Raw genomic sequence first — 21,080 nt, forward strand, 5'->3', positions numbered from 1 at the left:
AGCTCAGCTGTACAGCGCAGCTCTAAAAGGAATATTAACAGCATGTCCCTCAGTGCTGACGGAGAGAGAAAGAAAAAGCAGAGAAAAAGGAGAGATGGAGAAAACGCAAGGAGCAAAAGGGGTGGGTGTGCAAATCCAATTTCCAGTGACGGTGCGTTCAGGATCACCGTTTCGCTAAAAGAACATATCATCAGTCAAAGTTAATGGCAGTGTCCTCGGGAAAATGAAGGAAAATAGAATGAAGACCGTTCATTAAGAAGGTGGGGGACGGGGGTGTGTCGAAGCCATCGGTCTGCTCCGCCGTCTCCACGGGAAAATAAATATATACCCGAGCTATTATTTGTGCATTTAGAAGGTGGCAGTGCAGTCACAATCAAGAGCCAGTTCACATGCAGAGGTAATATTAGTGCAGGAGCAGTCTGCGGGCTCAAACACCGAGCTATCGCTGGGAATGAAGAGGTCGCCCGGGCTGCCTGGGAGGACGGTTGGCAGGCTAGCTAACAGGCCCAGCCAGGCTGTCTCTCACTCAGAACTGTGGATGTACTCAGTGGAAGCAATTGATACCATTGTTTTATGGAGAGGAGGGTGGAGGGGGATTAAGAAGCGACAATAGGTCTCTTTCACTGGAAATGTCAGCCGTCACGCTGGGGGACTGTCCGACTGGGCAGAGACACTTCTGCAAAAAGCCAAGGTACAAAATGAGTGTGGAAAATAGTATGAAATTTTGTGACAAGTGCAATGAAACACTGCGACACAGGCCAGAAACATCCACATGCCAGCTGGTAGAAATGCAATCTCAAACATGCAAAATAAGCTGTGGGAAACTTTACAACAAAGATCAGTCAAGCCATGTCAACCATAAATACAACCCCCTCAGTGTAGTATTATTTTATGTGATCTTGAAGTGGGGAAGGGGATCAGCGCTTCAATTCTGCAGTAAAACATCAATGGTTTCAAGGTCTATCAAAACAATGTGCAGCTCGAAACAGATTCTAAATCAATAACCTGGATAATAGGTTATATGGGTCTTTAGCTCAGCCTCATTAGGAAAAAAAGGAGACAATCGTGGCCTCATTCTTCAGGCAAATTAACATAGCGAGGAACCTAAAATAACAACCGATGATCCATTCTGGGACGTTTTATTAAGAGACTATACAACAGAGAGACACAAAGTTCTTTCTCTGAGTGCTTTGATAACCCAGCTGGCCTTGGACCTCTTTGAAAATGTTGCTCCGAAGGGTTGAGGTGAATATAAAGAACAAATGGAAGCGAGGCAGCCTGCCGCTTTAAGACTGAGATGATACCAAGTTATTCTACCACTCTGACCTAATTGCTCTCTTGCTCTCCCAACATGAACACTGGGAGCTGTGCACTCTGACACGTAAAGATTATTTAATACCATCAAAGCCATTAAAAAAAGGAATAAAAGGAAGGCAGCATAAAAAGGAAGGGGGAGTTAACCCTCACGTGACTGGCAGCACCAGGCACGCTAGTTTGCTATGTGGAGAGCTACAGAATTGGAATCAGTATGCAAAAGCAGGCCTGTCTAACTGCCGCCGGCCAACATGAGCGGAGCTCCCACATCACAGCGGCTCCACTCCCCCTCCAAAAAAAAAAAAAAAAAAATCCCACTCGGCTTCAGCTACACTCTCCTCCCACCCTTCTTCTCTCCTGCTTTTCCCACACTCGCCCCAGTCCCAAAGGCAACGACTACGTCATTGGGCACCACAGAAAAACCACAGTAATATCCTAATTTATTTCTACTTATTCTGACAGACCGTGGGCCCGTTTCATTTGGGTCAAGGCTGGTTTTATTAGTGTAAAGCCATACTGTGCGGTTCCACTGGACTCCATTTGTAGAAGCATGTTTGCTGCTTACTACTCTTTACGGCAGCATCAGTAGTCAAACACCTGTGCACACCAAATAGATTCTAAGAAATAAAAGACAAAAAAAGAAAAACCCCAATCTTCACATCAGTTTTTCCTATTTACAGCAAGTCGAACTCTTATTTCTGCTGTGTGGTTTTCACTAACAAAACATCTAGCAATCAAAATCTGACAGGGCGTTGGTGCGACTGGGGTAGAGGTGTTTACCATTCAAAAAGCACTGGGTGACACCTCTAGTTGCAGTGAACTTGGTTCATCTGTCAGCACATGCTGACTTCGTACTGTACAGTCATAACCTCGTGAGTCAGCCTGGCACATCATCGACAGGGTAGCAGGCTACTGTGGCCAGCAAGACTACTACAATCAAAGCACCTGGCAGACGCCATCCTTATAACGGTAAAAGAAGAAAAGAAAAACATACTTAAGTCCAAAAGGAGGTCACTAAAAATGCATTAATTCAATACACAAGCCTTATTATAGTGATATAATATTACACCACATATACATATTAGTATATAAATGTGTGAATTGTGCAAAAAAAAAAAAGAAAACCCCAAAAACTAAAACAAACCTTCAAATAAATTCCTCTCATCAAGAACAATCCAAACAACCGTTAATAACTCACCACGTATCATCTGCTGAATTCACTAGTTCCATGTATGATGAGAAAAACTGTCATCACATGTAACCAAACTCATAGAGCAAGGAGCTACTGACTCACCACTGCCATGCCAAACCAACAACAACAAAAAGAGAGAGAGAGAGACAAAAAACCCTTTCTAGTGTTTGAGTTGAGTCTACAAACTATAGAGGAAGCAGAGGGACATGCCGAGGGCATGGGGGAGGTGAGGTGGCAAACTGAGTGTGCCACTGCCTCTGCTGACATGATGATACATTTAGGGCACACGAGGCCTTTGACTGGCACGGTTCACACGAGAAGAGTCGCTGCTTTCCGCCAACACTTGTCACAGAAGTTCTGACTGCATCACAGAAACCACTCCTGTCACTTTTTTTACTAACAAATGCGACAGTGGGCAGTATGACTAGGTCTTTAGATCTTTAATAGACCTTCTGAGAACAAAAAAAAAAAAAAACCCAAAAAAAACAACCTTTAAAATCTTACTAGCATGAAAATGGCGTGTGACTGCAGGAAACCCTTTCTCTGAACCTCGCTCAATTAAAACACTACTATGAGATCTGCTCGCGAGTGCCAGTATCATGCCTTTCATATAACCCCGCAGCTTATCGGGAACTGTATTTTTAGAACACAATGATGAGCATGCGTGACATCAGATCAGGTACCACAAGATGGCTAGACAGCAAACACAACAATTTTATGCAAAATGTCTGAAGGTTATTATCAAAAATTTTCATCAGAGTGACAGCTTACTGGGTAGGAAAGAATAATCTTGTATTCAGGCCAAGCCTTGCCAAACCGTGGTGAGGGCACAGCATTTAACTGTGAATCACACCAAGACGGGAGGTGACAGGGTGGGAAAACCCTCAAACACCCCAGATTTCCCAGTGAGTGACTCTTCCCCTAATGCATCTTGCTCTGAATGTCACAGGAAAGGTCGGGTATCTTTTTTCCTTTCAGTGCCACCCTGCGATCGCTTCCCCCTGAAAACAATCAGTCTGCCCTGCTCTGCAGCCAGCAGAGAAGATCTAGAGAGTCATAGCTTAAATAAATAAATCACTCAACAAATCCTACACAGGAAATGAGGGTTCATTCAAACACAGGGAAACATCTCTACAAAGTACCGCTATCAACAGAGGGTACAGAACACTGTAATCTGTGGTTTATAAGACAACATTTTACAAGACAACACTGCAGGATTTTGATGCTGCAGGGTATACTTAAAGACTCCTGACATTTAATTTGAGGTGATGCAGACGCCTTAAATCGCCACATTATCTTGACAGCAGATAATCGAGAGTGTTAACAAATTGGGGGAGATATCTGTCAGTTTGCCAATGTACCTTAAGGCTATAAAGAAAAGCAACAGAAAAAAAGCATGTGGCTGTTTTTGTTACAGTGCTTTTTTCCCCCCTTCTCGGGTCAGCAGGTATGCAGCTCAGTTTCAGAGCACCTTGAAAGTATTGCAAGCAGTGGCTGGTGCCTCTAGTCTGCACACCGAGGAAGTGGCTCGGTATTAATTATGCACTGGAGCAAAGTTTACCTCCAGCCTGAAGTAGCCCACAGCCAAACAATGGTGAGCGAAATGTGCATAACGCACCATGTGAAATGAAATACTATCTCCCCACATTCCGCTGTCCCGACGCTGCCAAAAACACTAGCTTTTCTCTGAGAGGGTAACAGAGACATCCAGACACACATTACAGGGTTTTCCCCTCCTCCTCTTTTAATCCGTAAATCCCCACTTTCTCAACAGCCAAGCTAGGTGGACACCGAAACGGCTCTGCTAATTAAGTAAAGGAAGCTGTCAGCACTTAAATGTGACCCGGTGTCTTTCCAACCTCCACCTAGGCAAAGACGCGTTAGCTCTGACATGCTAGCCGACCTAAGAAGCGTCGGATTCGCACACTATAACGTCGCTCGGTTAAACACACCTATGGTTTATTTTTTATTTTTTTTGCTTAATTGGCCATGAGAACGCCAACTTGACAGGGAGTTTTATGGTCAGGCTGTCCAGTACGCTTCTGACAATGAACGGCGTTAAAACAAACAAACAAACAAAAAACTGTCACACCCGTGCATTTAATGACCGTGCCGACTCGTGACGCGTTCAAAGTCCTCCAGGTGTAAAGCGGACAGGTTACTACGGTGCCTGGCTAACCCCCCGAAGGAGACCCGAGAGCTGGACACATGCTGTCAAATGTTGTCTAGCTGTCAATGACAAGTGTATGGTAATACCTGGGACCTGTTGACTCCTCCTCCTGCCGCTGCTGCTCGCCTCGGACTGCTGCTGGAAGTTCAGTCGCGCCGCTGTATTTCTAACGCGGGTTGTACTCTCTTTTTTCTTTTCTTTTCTTTTTTTTTGAAAGTTTTCCGCCGACTTCTCAAAATCTCCAAAAAACGGTGGCCCTCACGAGCGCTGAGTGAGTTAACCCCCACCGGGCAAACAGCGGGTAAGAAGTCGGCGAGTGGCGTTCAGAGAGCAAGCAAGTTCGAAACGACGTTCGCAGAAGCAACCATGGCAGTCACGTTCTCTGGCTGTGAAATCCAACACCAGCCCTGACCCCGCCCCCTTTCTCTTATGGGGCCTGTCATCGAAAAAGTGGATGTCCTGTTTCTCTCCAGATGTGCTCCGCGCGCTGCTGCAACCAAGCGAGGCAACAAGAAGGAGCACTCACTTTGTTTTGGTTGCATTTTTAATGCGTTTCTTGCAGCTCGTTTATGCTCCGTTAAAAATAAATAAAAACAGTTTTCTATCATTCTCTGTATCTAAACAATGAAACCAAGCACACAGTACAGACATGAATTTTTATTATATATATATTTTATTTACTTTTTTTTTTTTTGACAAAACAGCTTCAACTTAAAATGATTTCGACACTTTAAAAAATTCAGTGATGTTATTAACTCCATATCATCGCGGTGGGACGGGAAAGCTGTGCAGTCTTTCTGATTTTTGTTCAAATATGTATTATCAGCATAAAATTTTAAACGATCCCGCCGCCGTTGCGTGACTATGTCTCGGTGTCATGCTGAGAACACCATTAAAGCCTCTAAAATATCTTCCATCGCAGGTTGTGCTGTTCCCTTTTGTCACACCGCATTTGGGCAGTCGGCTTCTTCTGTTTAATCCTCCACTCAGAGGAATGCTCCACCTGAGCGCATAAAGAGGGGCCGCGCTGTCAGTGGCTTTCAAGCATAATTATGCATCTGTTTAACAGCCATGTGTTCGGTTAGTCTGCATTTTAATTTTGTAACACGCACCTTACATTTGTCTATGTTTAAAGAGCTGTTATGCATATTATACGGTACTGTGCAAAAGCCTTGAGCCACCCATAATTTGGGAAATGGATAAAGGGATTACTCAACAACATGTGCAAACATACAAGTAAATACAGAATATGAAGCAAAAACTGAGTGTTTTTCTGACAAATTTGATCATATTTGGTAGGATCACCTAAATTCTACTACACTCTCTGTGCTCCTTCAATATTGCTATTCTCTGCTTCAGTAGTGTTGAGCTCCGGACTTTGGGGAGGCCAGTCTATGGCTGAGAGTGTTCCATGTGTTTTTCTATCCAGGTATGCTTTTACTGCATTGCTAGTATGTTTGGGACCATTGGTGTGCTGAAAACTGAAGCAGATGTTTTCCAGATGACATTGTGGATCCAAATCTGACTGTACATTTCTGCATTCACAACTCCAACAATTTTGACAGAATCTCCGATTCCACTGGCTGAAAAGCAACTCCAAACTGTGACACAGCCTCCACCATGTTTTACAGAGAGTTTTACGTACTATTTTTGCTTTGTTTTGTTTTTTTGCTTGAATAGTTCACAGGTCCCTGTTAGGTGGGTTAACAAACAAACAGACAAACCAACATTCCAAAAATGGTCAGGTACAAGGACTGGACTGAAAAAGAGTGAAAAAGCAATCGATGTCCAAAGAAAAACCACAAAGCACTTGCTTCGATAAAAAGGTTCACTGTGGGGACCAACATTTAGATCTGCCTTCCCAGAACCACTACTGTTGTACTTTTACCTGTGTCTTTGAAGGCGTACTGTTAAAAGTAATCAGAAGCGATGGCTAACTGCTTGAACAAAATGCAAACAGGTTTGTGTGGATGTGCCGTCATCAGCTGTAGCACTGGTGAGTGTATACAGACTGGGTAATCCAGTCTGTATACACTTTACACATAAACTGTATTCCAGGAAAAAGGACAGGTCCTCCTCCGTCTCTCAGACATGGTGGCTGCATTCGAATGCTTTCCAACCCAGAAAGCAACATTTTGTGACAGGTGGCAGATGTGAAAGCCCTTGTCCCTTATGACTGGGCAAAAGGCCACAAGAGAGCTAGTGACATATTTTCCCTCTGTGGTATCTTCTCAGTTGCTTTTCATCTTTCCCTCAGAGCACTGACACTGCTACAGAGAGAGAGCAAGCGTCAGTATCCTCCTTGTTCTCCCCTGCTGCCTTTAAGGCTTTCCTATACAAAAGCTGTGAGTGTCACTAAACTGTGTCAGTTGTCACACATCACCACACAAGTGAGGAATGCATTGCTGGGGGGGGGGGGGTGCTGGTTGTGACACGGGACACGCAGGCATGCGAGTAAGCGTGGAATGAGGGAGTCGTCAAATCCTAAAAGTATGCTCTGGTGGAAGTTGTTGCTGTCATAGGAGAATGGCTGTAGAGATGGAGCTGTCTTATTTCACCGCTTCCTGACAGGTGAAACTTGGCCCCAGCATGCATGTGTTCATCTAGACTGGATAGACTCAGACTCATTTACCCAACTGCAGTGTGGGGATTTGTATTGTGAAGCTTTGTGTTTCCTCTACATATCTCTAGGTTGGATAGTGAGGCCTCTAGGGTCTCCTTAGCCCAGCTGCATCCTCTGCTTGTAGCCAGCTTTAAAATGGAAGTTACTGGAGCTGAATCTTAACGGTTCCCCAGTCCAGCGCTGTCTAGCAGAGCTAGCCTCTGCTCTGTAATAGTGATATAGACTGTATTTCAGCATCTACCGTAGAGCCATCAGAACATGTTAAGCAAAGTGAAACGCCGTGTGCTGCATGCTTCGTTTAATCAGCCTTTAACATGCCCTCATACAAAGCTCTCATACTGTCTGGCTTGACAGTACCTTTAAGGCACTTGCGCTAACTTTTTGTTCAGCTACAGGCAGAAAATGTTGACATTGCTGAAAAATACAGAGATTTCTAATGCCGCTTTCGCTTTTTTCAAAGAGCAGCAAAGAGTAACAGACAAGCCTGACAATGGCTTGAAGGATTAAATACAGCACGCACACAGCACATGCAGGTTGGAGAAGCTCACTCCAAAACTCGAGCAGCTCTTGAGGGTTAGGAGTCACCAGAGAGCAGCGGTCTTAAGGCACCAGAAACAGAATAGGAAAGGCAAACAAAAGTCTTCAGTCCTCTAAATAGCAGACAGAGGTAAAGACACTTTGATTCACATATGCACTGAAACACAGAATCTTTCCAGGCATTACTCAACCGACTTGTATGTGAAGTCGGATGTAAATGTTTGGCACAGGCGAACTGCAAGTCAGAATGTGTCTGAGTATCTCCCAATGTTTGCTACATGTGAGAAAGTAATTATTTTACATTTAGACAGAAAGAAGCCAATATCCCTTTATTTCTATGCTTTCAAAGCTAAGGCCGAATACTACTTATTTATCACACAGACAGCTTATCAGCCCATATGTTCATTTCATTGATTAACAGAATAAACCTTCTGGGGTCATCAGACTATACCTTTACTCCAACAAAATATTAGCACCCACTGAATAACTTAAGTCAGACACACTTTAAGATGCTTTCAGAAGGCCTCAGGGTTATTTATACTCTTAGTCCTGTCATTTCCCCCCAAGAAACAATAATATAAAACAGTCCGTGTTAATGGTTGTTGTTACATGACTATAACAGAGAGTCCCTTTCATGTTGCTTTTTACAAGGCGCCGTGTGAGCCCTTTAGCAGGTGCTCGGTTTCTGCCTATTTACTGTCCAGCGTGAAAGTCCAGTGCTATTTGCAAAGTGTGGTAACATTAGCCAGCCTGATCAATGTGCTCAACCCCAGCGTGGGGCCACATACCACATGTCACATCCTGGTTCACAGAAAAAAAAAAGAGAAAAAAAAAGAAGAAGAGGGTGTCAGAGACCCCACACCCCCTCTGTGTAGGGTGTCACCTACACCCAAGAGAAACATTTCCAGCTCTCCAAATGTCAGTGGGCAATTACAGTGGGGTGTCTAATGCACTAAGGCAACCTGAGAGGAGGAGGCTGGCATGAAAAAGGGAAGCAGTCTGGCAGTTCTTCTTGGGTATACTTCGGGAGATAGCCTGCAGCTGGAAAACTGTGAAGGATGTCAAAGCTCGGTGGTCAATCACTGTATCCCTTTTTGCCCTCTTTTAAAAACCAGATTTGTTGGAATTTTCCATTCCTATCCATTCATCACTTTGCAACTCCTGTTTATTAGCTTGTCATTCATAGCGGAGTATAATGGTAAAACCATCAAGCAGGCACCATAAAAAAGCACCTCGGGGTGAGGCTTAAGGCTACTTGATCAGGCTTAATAAAAGAGGCTTTATGGATATATCGCAGTAAGATGAAGATATCACACCACTCGAACACTCTACTGCTACTCCGCCAGAAGCTTGATGTGCCACTCGTGTCTGTAAGTGTGTCTGGACAGGCGTGCTGAAAGGCTGCATGGCTTTCACGTTGGTTCACTTTATGGTGCTAGACTGTGAAGAATAAAGAAGAAATGGAAACGAGGGGGGGTAAAAAAAAAAGAGAGAGAGTGCAGGGTAGATGGTATCAGCCGCATGGAAACAGTTAGCCAAGCCTCAAAGCCTCTTTTGAACTACAAATGGCTGTTAAGAAACAGCTTTCACTCAGAACATGTTCAAATAACATGCCACCAACATGCAATAGGACTCAGGGAGAGAGCTCCCCTTTGCACAGCAAAAACACAGGTATCCCACCCACCCACCCACTCATCCACCTCCCTACCTTATCTTACCTGGAGAGAGAGAGAAAAGCCTTTTAATTTTCTCTGTCTCATTTTTTCCCTTCCTGGCAAATACAAGATGATTTTTTTTTTTGTAATTTTTTTTTTTTGCAAACCTCTGACAGGCGAGCGTTTCGCAGGATTTAGTCCATCTGAAAACATGTGGTAAGCCTTGAGGAATGTTTCAAATGATTCCCAGATGTGGGCCGCAGACAGGTTTAACCCATTCTTCTCTCGATTGGTGGCCCAGATGAAGCAGAGAAGACGCCTTGCCAGGAGAAAGTCTGAGCAATATCGCGCAACTCTTATCCTTTTCTGTCAATTTTTGTTACTTTCAAAGCATTAGGGCTCACTGAACTGTAGCTTAATATAATTTGCTGCGAGGCTAAAAATGGAAGTTCTCTTATGGTGCATTAACCAAGAATAAAGAATGCGAGAGCGCTGCTTTCTTTTCTTTCTTTCTTTCTTTCTGTCTTTCTTTTCTTTTTTTTCCAGACAACTCAGCAAACACAGGAACCTGGCAAAAAACCAAAACAAAGCAAAACAAAGGAAAACACCTTTAAGAAGGGAAAATTCACACTCCTGATACAGTTAACTTCCGAGTGCAAGCTCAACAGAATGCATTCTTTGCCCTTTTCTCTTGCAAAGTAACCTGGAAAAAAAAAGATAAACATCTCTTAGTCATTTAATATATTCCACCGAGCGCTGACAGTGCCAGATAAAAGAAATGCAAGCTTAAGCTTACTTAATGCTTCGGCTGAACTTCATCTTCAGTGTTTTATATTGCGCGATTAAGCCGGGACTCAAAACAGGGCTGCTGGATTGTTTTATGAAGAACATTGTTGTTATAGTAACACTCCCAAAGATGGCAGTTTTGGTAGAGATAGAGAGGGAGGTAGCAGAAAAGCCAGACTACTAAACGGGGTGGAGAGAGAGAGAGCTGCTTGATATCCTATGAGCAACAAACTCAAGTGACCCCTTTCCCAGTTCTCGCTCTATCTCCAGCTCTGATGTTCCCTCCCTCCACCCTTTTCTCTCTTTCTTTCCTTTGCTCTCGCTCCTTCCCTCTGTACTTCCCCCTCGCTCACCAGCCCAGCCAACTGTGAAGCAGTTGTCCAACACGCCCGTCTGCCTGCCAGCCAGCACGCTGGACTGAGGCCCATTATACACAATCATAACAGACAGAAGGGGTACATGCAGACAACTGATAGAATTGCGCTAAAATTGAGGACAGAGGAGAGTGGCAGGCAGTCACTCTGGCAGCACATTGGTGAGCAAGCAAAGGAAGAAAGGGGAGCAGTCAGACAGAGAGCGGGAGATAGAGAAAGAATAGTCCTGTGCTTTGAGGCTCTTAGCAGGATACTATAGGCCATATGAGGCCAGAGCAGGCTGGGAAAGATTGTTACTGCTTTGAGCTTCCACATGTGAATGCACCGCAACCCCCCACCCATTTTTGTGCATCCCTCCCACAAGCCTCCCCAAGGAAAGACCAATGTTTTAAAAGAATCACAAACAATTGCCAACTCCGTATTTTGCTTTTTATTTTTGAAACAGAGTCAAACGTGCTTTTGCTTTTTTGGCCATGCTGTGTTGCAAGCAGCTCTATGCACTTACTCAGTGCAGCTATTAGGACCAAATAGGCCTGGGGTCAATTTCCCCAGAAGGGATTGGCCTTACGATATGATGTGAGTCATACAGCTGTATTTTGTGTACCTGTCATTTCAATTGCTTGAAATCAAAAGCTGTTACCGTTCATGAGCAGAGGGTGTAGTGTGATGCAGGAAGAATTCGACGCAAATGCTGGATGTCAAAAACCTGTGACAATCAGCTGGTCACCCCCACTTGTTAACATGCCCATTAGAAAAGCAGAAATTAGCAGGTTGGTACCCATTTTGGTTTTGATCTCTGCAGACCAATCACATTCAGTTTTATTGGGGTGTGGCCACTTTGCTTGACAGGTGAAAGCCTTTTGGTCCTGTTTTTTTTTTTTTTTGGTTGTACTAAAGCATACTCTAATCAACTGTAGCATCTACTGCAATAGCTCAGTAAATATAGGCACCTTGTTAACTAGGCTAGCTAGATATCTAGCTAGTGTGATGACTAGCTAGCTAGTTTAAAATGGTCATGTGCTGTTTGAAAAGCAAAAACAAGATGGCGACCGCCATAATAATGAAGTTATCTGTACAGTTCCTGCCAACCAATAGTTTTCTGTCACAAATTGTTTTAAGGATCCAGGATGGAAGATTAACCCACTGCAGACATGCTTTAAATCTTTAGCATTTTGGCTACCAACTTATTTAACAAGCCATTAGCCAATGAGCAAGTCCTCATCACGTACGTTTTTTATAAACAAGATGGCGATGGTAAAAATGCCAATCCTTGGGCTTCAAAACTTTAAAAACCAGCAGGTGATGCTGTGGTAGCTATTTGTTTTATAGAGTTTATAACTGAGGTGGGCTAGCTGTTTCGCTAAGCTCTGCTTGTTGTTTTTATAGAGTGTGCCTTTCAAGGTGGAGCGTTCATTATACCCTTACTGCAATATAAGTGAGCAGCACGCTTCAACAGGTGTACATCAACAGAAAAGGTAGGAAACTGTATTTCTGCCATTTCCTTCAAAAAAGCAACGATTACTTTGATGGTATTAGTACCTAGAAATAATTCACAAAGGTTAAATTGTGAAACCTTGCAGTTTCAAAGGTGTAGCTTGACAAAACTGATTCAGATGCAGTCTACAGTGCAAGGGTTTCCTGTATTCAGACTGGCAGATCAGTGTTAAGAGGTTAAGGCTGGCAGAGCTTTAATTAAAAACACAGTTTTATACCTTCACCTCTGAAGCATCTGAACCCACCATGTCTTGTAATAACACCATGTCAAGCAACATGAATTCCCAAACTGACTACCTGGCAACCTCTGTCTACGCAGCATCTTAATTCTCACACATAGTGTTGTGTTACATGCCCTCCCACTGGGTCTTCTATTTTGGATCACCAGGGTGCCAGTCGCCAACATGTTCCCCTTCTTAGCATCTCATCAGAAGAAACCCAGAGAGTATGTCCCTTTAATTAGACCGCCCGTGAAAATAATGGTGCATTAATGACTTTTCTATGGGGGCCAATGAGCTGGAACAACAGAGGAAAGACTAAATCACAAATCAATTCCAACAAATGTAATTAAGGCTTAATTAGCCTCCAGGGTGTCACTGCAATGCCATAGAGGGGATGATGTGGAGGAAGAAAGCAAGAGAAAGGGGATATGAAACAGAAATTTAAAGACAGAAAGCTAGTCACAGGCCATGAAACAAATGAGCGCTCTCTTTTGTGACGATTTACAGTCCTGCGACCAACTGCTTGTACATCAGTTTTAAAGAAAGTACTACATTTGTTGCTACGCTTTAACAGCATAATATAATTCAATGCTTATTGCTTTGATTACACTCATAAGGAACGCTAGCTTCTGTATGCTAAATGTGTGGTTCTTGGCACGTGCCTGAGCGGTTTTAAAGGGGAGGGCTGATTTAAAGGCAGCACTTCCAGTGTGGAGCCACACAGCCAGTGCTGGGTAGAGAAGTGCTAATTCTCTATAAAAACAGCTGCATGTACGGTTAAGCCCAACAACATTCTGGTGTAACAAAAAAAAAAGAAGAAGAAGAAGAAAAAAGGAAAAAAGAAAGGAAGAGGGGGGGAAAAGAAAACAACAGAGAAGGAGGTTAAAAAAAAAGAAAAGCAAAAAAACCACAGGGAGGCTTGGATAAGACTGGCCTGCCTTGCTGGATGCCACATCACACAAACACAGACTCCCGAGCCAATAAATGAGCTTCATAAACTGCAATTAAAACCCTGGGCACTAATTTAGTGGAAATGGCAGCCTGTAAAAAGGGAAGAGTGTTAGAGAAAGGGGGAGAGGTGTGAGAGAGGCAGAAAGTGGGAGAAGTGGGAGTTTTTGGACTTTAGTGATGGTGATCTTTTTTCTCTCCTCCTTTTTTTTATTTCTTTGCATTAATGCAAAACACACGCACACGTTTGTGTGTTTTCCTTGCTTGTAACACACACACAGAACAAACGCAGGCACAGCGTGCTACTCGTTTTAACTCGGGAAGGGTCGAATCCAAAAACACACATGCTCTTGATTTTCATACATGGTAACTTTAATAAACTTCAAATAGCGCTGATTAAGATGAAAAGCCCTATTTCTTCATTCGCAACACACACAAATACACACTCGTACACACGCAGTCCACTCATAACACCACTGTGCTCTCCAGGAAAGCTGGCGGGCAGGTTTATCATATCAGAGGTGACGGGTAGAATGGGCTGGACGTGGCTGATGGGTGACATCTGCCGCATCTGCCTGCTATCAGGTCAAAGAACTAAAGAATGAGGTGACAGTAGTGTGATTAAACAGGCCACACACATGCTCGAAAACAATGCCAAGAACAGAAGTAGGGAAAAAAATGCCGGGAGCTTGAAAAAAAGCCCAAACCCTATAAACACATCTCACTCCCACTACCCTAGCAGACAAGACGGTGTAAACCGTCAGTGACACAATCGATATGCTCGTCAGGTTTGTGTGTATCTTAGGGCAAGCACAGCTGTAATTGGGGGGGGTGGGGGGTGGGGGGGGTGTTAGGCGATGCAGTGCAACAGCGTTAAATGATGATGTAAACATCTCTGGTTGCTGCAGCCAAACATCAGATGCTTTGAAACGGTGTGACAGTCACAGGCGCTATTCGTAAATCCTTCATAAACCACAGGATGGGTGGCTTCAACCACTCTTCCTGGTTAAGATTACTACGAGTATCGACTGACCTTGAGCTGGCTCGTCTTTTCCCCTCCTTTAATCATAAGCTGGGGACTTTAAATGTTATTCACGGAGCTTGCATAGGCAACTCATCGAAATGTCAGGAAAATGGCAAATGCGACAGCAGAGTCAATAAAAAAAATGCTCCAATACCGTACCTGCAGTGGCAGATATAAAAGCTACCAAAGACTTTGAGCTGCTTTTGTAGCTTTCGTGCTTGCCAGGCACACACACCAGTGGTCTCACCTGTGCATTGTGCCCCTGAGAGAGAACCAAACGAACATTGGAACTATAAGCAATGTAAGGCCTCTGCCACGTTGCCTTTTTTAATTGCTTATTGATTAGAATGTCATGCTATGACAAAAACCGGGAAACAACAAAGGAAACCTGGAAGTGATGAGAACTGGGGGTTGTAATGCATGGCTGAGCAGGAGGCTGTCTCAGAGGGGGTAAAGTGAACTCTCTGCTGGAGAGTAAATAAAGGGTTTTTTTTGTTGTTGTTTTTTCTTTTCTTTTCTAAAAGCACACCCTTGGGAGGAGTTTGCCTAGAAATGGAAGAGAACTACGCAGAAAAGCAAATGTGTCCTCAGCTGCTAATCTGGGCATCAAGCACATCGTGAAAGAGAAAAACAACACGAGCTTGGCGACGGAAGTTTGAGGTTAAGACATTTATCACCACCCAAATCCTCTGCTGTATCTCTTTTTTGGGTTTCCTGTGTAAGTCACCATCGTACTAATGTGCCCCTGAGGATTGTGTAAAGAGGCAGTCACATGCAGTTCAAATAGGAGCGCAGTTCTGCTTGATTTCTAGGTAAAACGATAGCGTAAACACACACCGAAAAAATGTTATGACTAGATAAATTATAATATGTTTGACAAGAAGATTTTCCCGCGTGATGAGCAGAAATGGAAGGTCTGCGTTTATGAGATGAAAAGGGGTTTAAGAGTAGATTTTATCACGCATTACGTACTTTCACTGCCCTCGTTGCAAAAGTCTCCAAAAGTCAAGGGTTCGAGTTGATCGTTAAAGATGAAGAGGCGCGGTTTTCAGGGCTGCCGTTTCCTTTCGAGCGCTATATTTTTACATTGAGATAATTATCTTGGCGCTTCAGACATTTCAGTCACTAGTTTCAGTGTCTATATTGGCACTCTGACTCACTGTCACTATGACTCATCGCACGCAGGCACGCAAATGGGAAATGATACCCACTTATAATGATCACTCGGGATCAGATGTTGCTCATCTGTGACTCCTGCAGCCTTTCCCAGGCCTGCAAAGACAAGAGTGGGTGCACTGATACTGACAGAAACAGCCTGTGAGTAGTGACCATAATCCTCAAATGCCCCCCCTGTGATCCACAAGGAACCTACTGCTGATCTGATCTAAATGAGGCAGAGAAGGAAAACTCCTTCCCTTGATCTCTCTGGAAGAAAAAAAACACAATGGCTGCCACAGAGCTGCAGCAGTATGATGGCTGCAAGGACTGCAGTTCATTATAGAATATAGGAAAAGTTGTTCCTTTTACCAACTGGTAGAAAGTGGTATTCCCAAATATGAGACTTTTTTCTCTTTAACATGATCGTGAATATAAAACAAAGATTAACTGTCAAGCTAATTTAATAAAACAACAACAAACTATGCTCAGTTGTGGAGTTTTATGGTCAAAGGAGAGTGCCGCTACTAATGCCCTTGAAATGAATCACAAAAATGGCAGTTTTGCTTTTTCCTGTTGTCTTTTGTCTCTGGCAGTGGCAGTGTGGTTTGTCTGTGTGTCTGTTGCAAGCAGGGAGGGAAGAGGAAGTGTAGTTTCTTGTGTATCTCTACAATGAAGGCTGCATTTTAAGCTACTTTTTCAGCATTACATGGAGAGCATTTCAAACCCAACCCCCTTTAAAAAAATGAAACCACATGGGTACTTCAGATCTTGATGTATTTACAGTATATGAACAAAAGCTGGCAGGACATTGCCGGGCAGGGGGGAGTTTGGTGGCGCAACAATCTAATTTACCTTATAAATAGAAACTTCCCCTCTCAGCAGATAATTTATTAGTACAATTGCTACTGTAACAGAACTGGAAAGCGGCCTTCGCAGTGAGGTTGCTGGCAATGTGGCAAAATAAATGATGGATGTGTTCTGCATGAGCAGGAAAAATGTTCTGCAGCAGAATCCTGCCTTTTTTGTGCAACCAGAAAGCTTCATTAAGAGGTTGAATCTAAACATAATCTGTAAGCAGTGAAGCTTAGACTGATGGTAGGGTGGGTTTATGGATGGTAACGCGGTGAGCGTTTAATCACTCTTAAAGATCGCCATGTTTCGTTTTGATCCCCAACATGCCTGAGCTGATCAGGGAGTGCAGTTTAATAAGCGCCAATCCATGGTGATGCTGTGATGTGCAACCAGTAGGGGATTATTATAGTCACTGTAGGGCACACAAGAACAGCAGAGGCAGACATTGCTGTTGAATCCGGAGATGTGCCAGATGTGTCAGGAGCTGGGTTACAGGTGAAAAGATTAAGGCCGCATTGTCCTGGCTGGATTAGCGCCATGAGCTACATGATGCTAATGGGCTGGCACTGCCAGGCGGAACGAAGGCGAAGATAGGCTGGCAGATGTCGGCACGCCGGTTTTATGGTTGCGCCTGGATCCTCCCTGCACATGGCTCCCAGTTCCTCCTGCAAGCTGGCGTTGCTCAACTCAAAAAAAAAGATAAGCGGTGATATAAGAGGTTTGGTAGCAGCAGCAGGGTTACGAAACAGTCCGCACCAGCCAGAGGTCCCAACCTTTTGATCTAATCGTGGGCAAAGAATTAGTCTCCAGAATATTAGGGGAAATGTACTTTCTAGATGCTGCAAAAAGGCATGCAGAGAGTGAGAGAGAGAAGCTCAATATGAGCACAACCTAATGCTTTTCAGTTCAACACCTAAATCAAGCTCTGTGAGGTAATTATTGTTGGATCACAGAGGTCTTCTATACCTTATAGATGTGGTTTGATCCTGTGGTTAGATAGTTGTTTGATTAGTTTTCACAGGATAAAACTTGTAAGATTAAAACCTAAACGGGAGGATTACTTCATAAAAACAGGAGTATATGAAACTGCCTTGTTTTTAGAAATCCACCCAACAGTGGTTGACACAAGTGAGAGGAACTTGCTGTGATCAGTGCACTGATAATAAGTAGTACAAAAACATGTTTTGGTATTATTGAGGTAACATAATATGGTTTCCCATTTAGATCATGCTGTCTGTCTGACACTGGCCCTCATCTACCAAGTGACATCGATTAAGTCTTTGAGGGTTTAGTGATTAGTGATTCCCACGTGGCTCCAAAGAACTAAACAACTGTAACCTGGAATCAGCAAATCCTGGATCAGACACTTGATCTTGGATCTTTTAAGCCGTATACATAAAACGAGTCCCAGAATAGAGTGACGGGGAATGTAACAGTGTAGGATGCAGAAGAAGAAGGTGCAGAGTGGATGGGGCCTTTCCGTGTGGAGTTGACGTACGCTCTCTGTGCTCGATTGGGTTGCCCCCAGGTTAGGTAACTTGTTGATTCTAATTTGGGAGTAGGTCTGAATGATAAGGTATCTGATTGTGTGCGCCCTTGTGTTAGCCCTGTGATGGACTAGTGACCTGTCCAGGGTGTACGTTGCCTTTCTCACCATCTCAGCTAACCTCAAGCCTCCCACACACAGCCCACAGTTAGATAAGGAGTCAGAAATATGGATGGATGGATGACATCCTGACCTGATTCTCCTTGACGTTGGCCAGAGTTCATGTGTGACATCAGCTTTAGCCCATCAGTCAGTCAGTCAATCACAAAGGTAAATAAAAAAAGACATCTAAAGAAAATCAGATTCCAAAGACGTTAATGCCAGAATATGTTTTAAAAAGCTGGAACCAACTTTTTGGCTTTTCTGTTTAATGAATTGCTTATTTTATGTGATTGTAATTATGCTATGTTCTAAAATTCAATGAAACACCAATATCAAAGGTTTAATTTTTCTAAATAATAAAAAACAGAAATAAATAAGTCACAAACATATTTTTTGTTAATGCTTAGTAACTTCCTGGACCACTTGAGCAGCGTTTTTGCAAATGTTACTCAAACAGGTGTTAAATCATGCATTTGTTTGCGGCTTTTGTCAGCTGTCCCCAGCTGTGCAGAATGTAATACTTGGAGCAAAAGCTGACTCAAAATAAGCTACAGTCCCAGGTGGTGATAAAGGAACTGGTCAACCAGTGCAACAGTTTGACTCATGTCTGTGTGTTAATGTTTAAAAAAAATAGTAATATTCATGGTTAAACATGCGAAAGTAGCTTTAATTACCTATTGAGTGTGGACTTGTATCTGATATGTTGTAGAAAATTACATTTTGTTTTGGTAGCTTTAATTCAGGAAATGACCCAAACTCTGAAAAAAAACCCTGCTACATGAGCTCAGTGAAGGCAGCACAGTGGACGGTGAAATGGCCAAGCAGGCAGGCAGACGGCAGGCAGGCTAGCTACTCCGGGGAATGGATGGAAACGGGAACGTCCACATTTCTAGACAGTGACTGGCCTAGTTTCAGGAGTACAGTTCATTTGCTTTCTCCCTCGCTCTCCCTCGCTCTCTCCTCCTTTCCAACTATCCCTCTGTTTGCCGTGGAGCAGCCAAACAAATCATGCAAAGTTAACATCAAAGTTTGCTCTCAAAGGTCACCGGATCTCTCATAGAACAGTTGACCTCTGTGCTGCTGGAGGGCGGAGTCGACCCAAAGACAACAGTGTTTTTGAAAGCTGCATGTCATTACTTTTTATTTGGTTTCCTCGTAAATTTAACCCACCCTGTCTTATCTCCTATTGTACTATTTGCACATCTGATTGTTTTTTATATGCATATTTCTCCCTCCTTCTATATTTTCTCCCTCTCTGTTGTCTCACATTTCTTCCAAGTTTTAAGGACACAAGCATGTGGAAAGCATGTGGCCTGTCGCTTAATATTATGGCCAACCTAACACCAGCGGAGTGACGCAAGGTGGCGAAGCCAAAAAAATAATAATTCAGCCAGACTAGAACATTAGCTCTTTCTCTCTGTCCTACTTGCTTCTCTGTCCATCCTTATCCCTCAGGATGGGAACAAACAGAATGCCTAGGCCACGGAGGGAAAAAAAAAAAAGATGTGGGAGAGTGGAACATATAGGAGGCGAAATGACTAGCATAGCACATAATCGAGAGAGGAAGGACAGAACAACGAAAAAGGAGAGAGTCTTTGGAGCGAACTATAATCCAATAAAAGGTCTTGTGAAAAGACACGCTGACCATAAAAAGGTTACAGGAGGACTTTGCTAGAAATATAGAGCTCGTCCAGATGCCAGAGAAGGATGATGGGACAGCAGAGTAGAAGTGAGGACAGGTTTGTTCGTTTGTTAATCCCCAAACACCCCCCACTCCCCCGCGATCTGTTCATCCCAATCTTTCCCCCCAGTCGAAAGTCACCTCCCCCCGCTCTGCTGTGATGAGATTTCCCTGGAGAGAGTCAGATGGTGCCGCTCCACCCCCACGTCCCCGTACCTCCATTCCTCCCTTTTTTTTCTCCTGTTTTTCGTCTCTCTGTCACTCGTTAAGTCTTCCCTTCTCTTCTTCTTCTGCCATCATATCACTCATTCCCATGGCAGTGATCTGTGAAGACTATTGGAGGTGGTGGTGTGTGTTGTGTTTGTGCGTGTGTGTCTGTGGGAGGGGGGGGGGGGGGGGGGGGGGTTACATTCACCAAGGGGCCTTTTAAGTATTCAAGGTCACCGCTTGACAAAGCGTACGCTGCAGCGCATTGAGTGTTTCACAAGGCATGTGATGTTTTGTAATTTTTGATGAGCTTCCCTGCAAATCTGATAGTGTGTGTGGGTGTGTGCATGTGATGTGTGTGATGGCGATGTGTGTTTGTGTGTGTCTATCTTTGTGAGGACCAGTTTGGGGTTTTCAAACCTTGGAAAGTGAGGAGATTGCTCCTGGACTTCAGTCTGGGATAGAGCCTCCAAAGGCAGTTTGATGGTTACATTAGTGTTAGTGTTGGGACTTGAGTTTCTGTTAAGGAATGCATGATATCAGTGTGAGTCCTCACAGTAATAGATTTCTATCTGTGAGTGTGTATGTGTGTGTGTGTGTTTGCAGTTTGTGAAACAGGATGACCTGTGGACCGGGTGTGTCCCAGCAATGAGAATGTTTACACTCTTTCAGATGTTCTGTTTCAACATCGTTTGCTTTTCTCAAGACTGAGTTGATTCATATGGTTCAGCCACAGTTATCACATGCTCCATGTCATCGCTTACTCACGTTACTGCATCAGAAATGTGTTTACTTTAAAGGAAGCAAACTTTGTTTTTAGACTAATAGCTGCGTAATTATGACTGCATGTTTATTAGACCAAGATATTAAATGGTACTCAACCACATTGAACTGCTGATCCTTTAGCTGGAGTTAAATGGTACTTTTACTACAGTCCACCCTTGTTACATTTCATAGATCCTTTCTTTCTTCCTCAAGACACTTTATAAAGTTTAGTTTGTTGTAAAGTAAACACCCCACAATATCAGAGATAACTCCAATGATCAAATGACCACCTATGAGCAAACACTTGGCGACAGCGAGAAGGAAAAACTCCCCTTTAACAGGAAGAAATCTCTGGGAGATCCAGGCTTTCAAAAAGATATATTAAAAATCCTTCCTCTTTTGATTTTTATATGTATTTTGGAAATTTCATT

The 21,080-nt window shown here is 43.5% G+C and overlaps 1 protein-coding gene across 1 annotated transcript in view; it reads right to left on the bottom strand.

The window, feature by feature from the left end:
- Positions 1–5,054, bottom strand: part of raraa (retinoic acid receptor, alpha a) — a 143,225-nt gene extending 138,171 nt beyond the window's left edge. The window contains exon 1 of the mRNA XM_085361298.1: positions 4,763–5,054. The gene's annotated coding sequence lies outside the window, so the exon portion shown is untranslated. The remainder of the gene's footprint in view (positions 1–4,762) is intronic.
- Positions 5,055–21,080: the final 16,026 nt, after the last annotated feature.

Source organism: Diplotaxodon limnothrissa, linkage group LG8 (genome assembly GCF_057381915.1).
Source record: "Diplotaxodon limnothrissa isolate DT_005_m linkage group LG8, D_limnothrissa_male_GT1.1, whole genome shotgun sequence".
Taxonomy (NCBI): Eukaryota; Metazoa; Chordata; class Actinopteri; order Cichliformes; family Cichlidae; genus Diplotaxodon; species Diplotaxodon limnothrissa.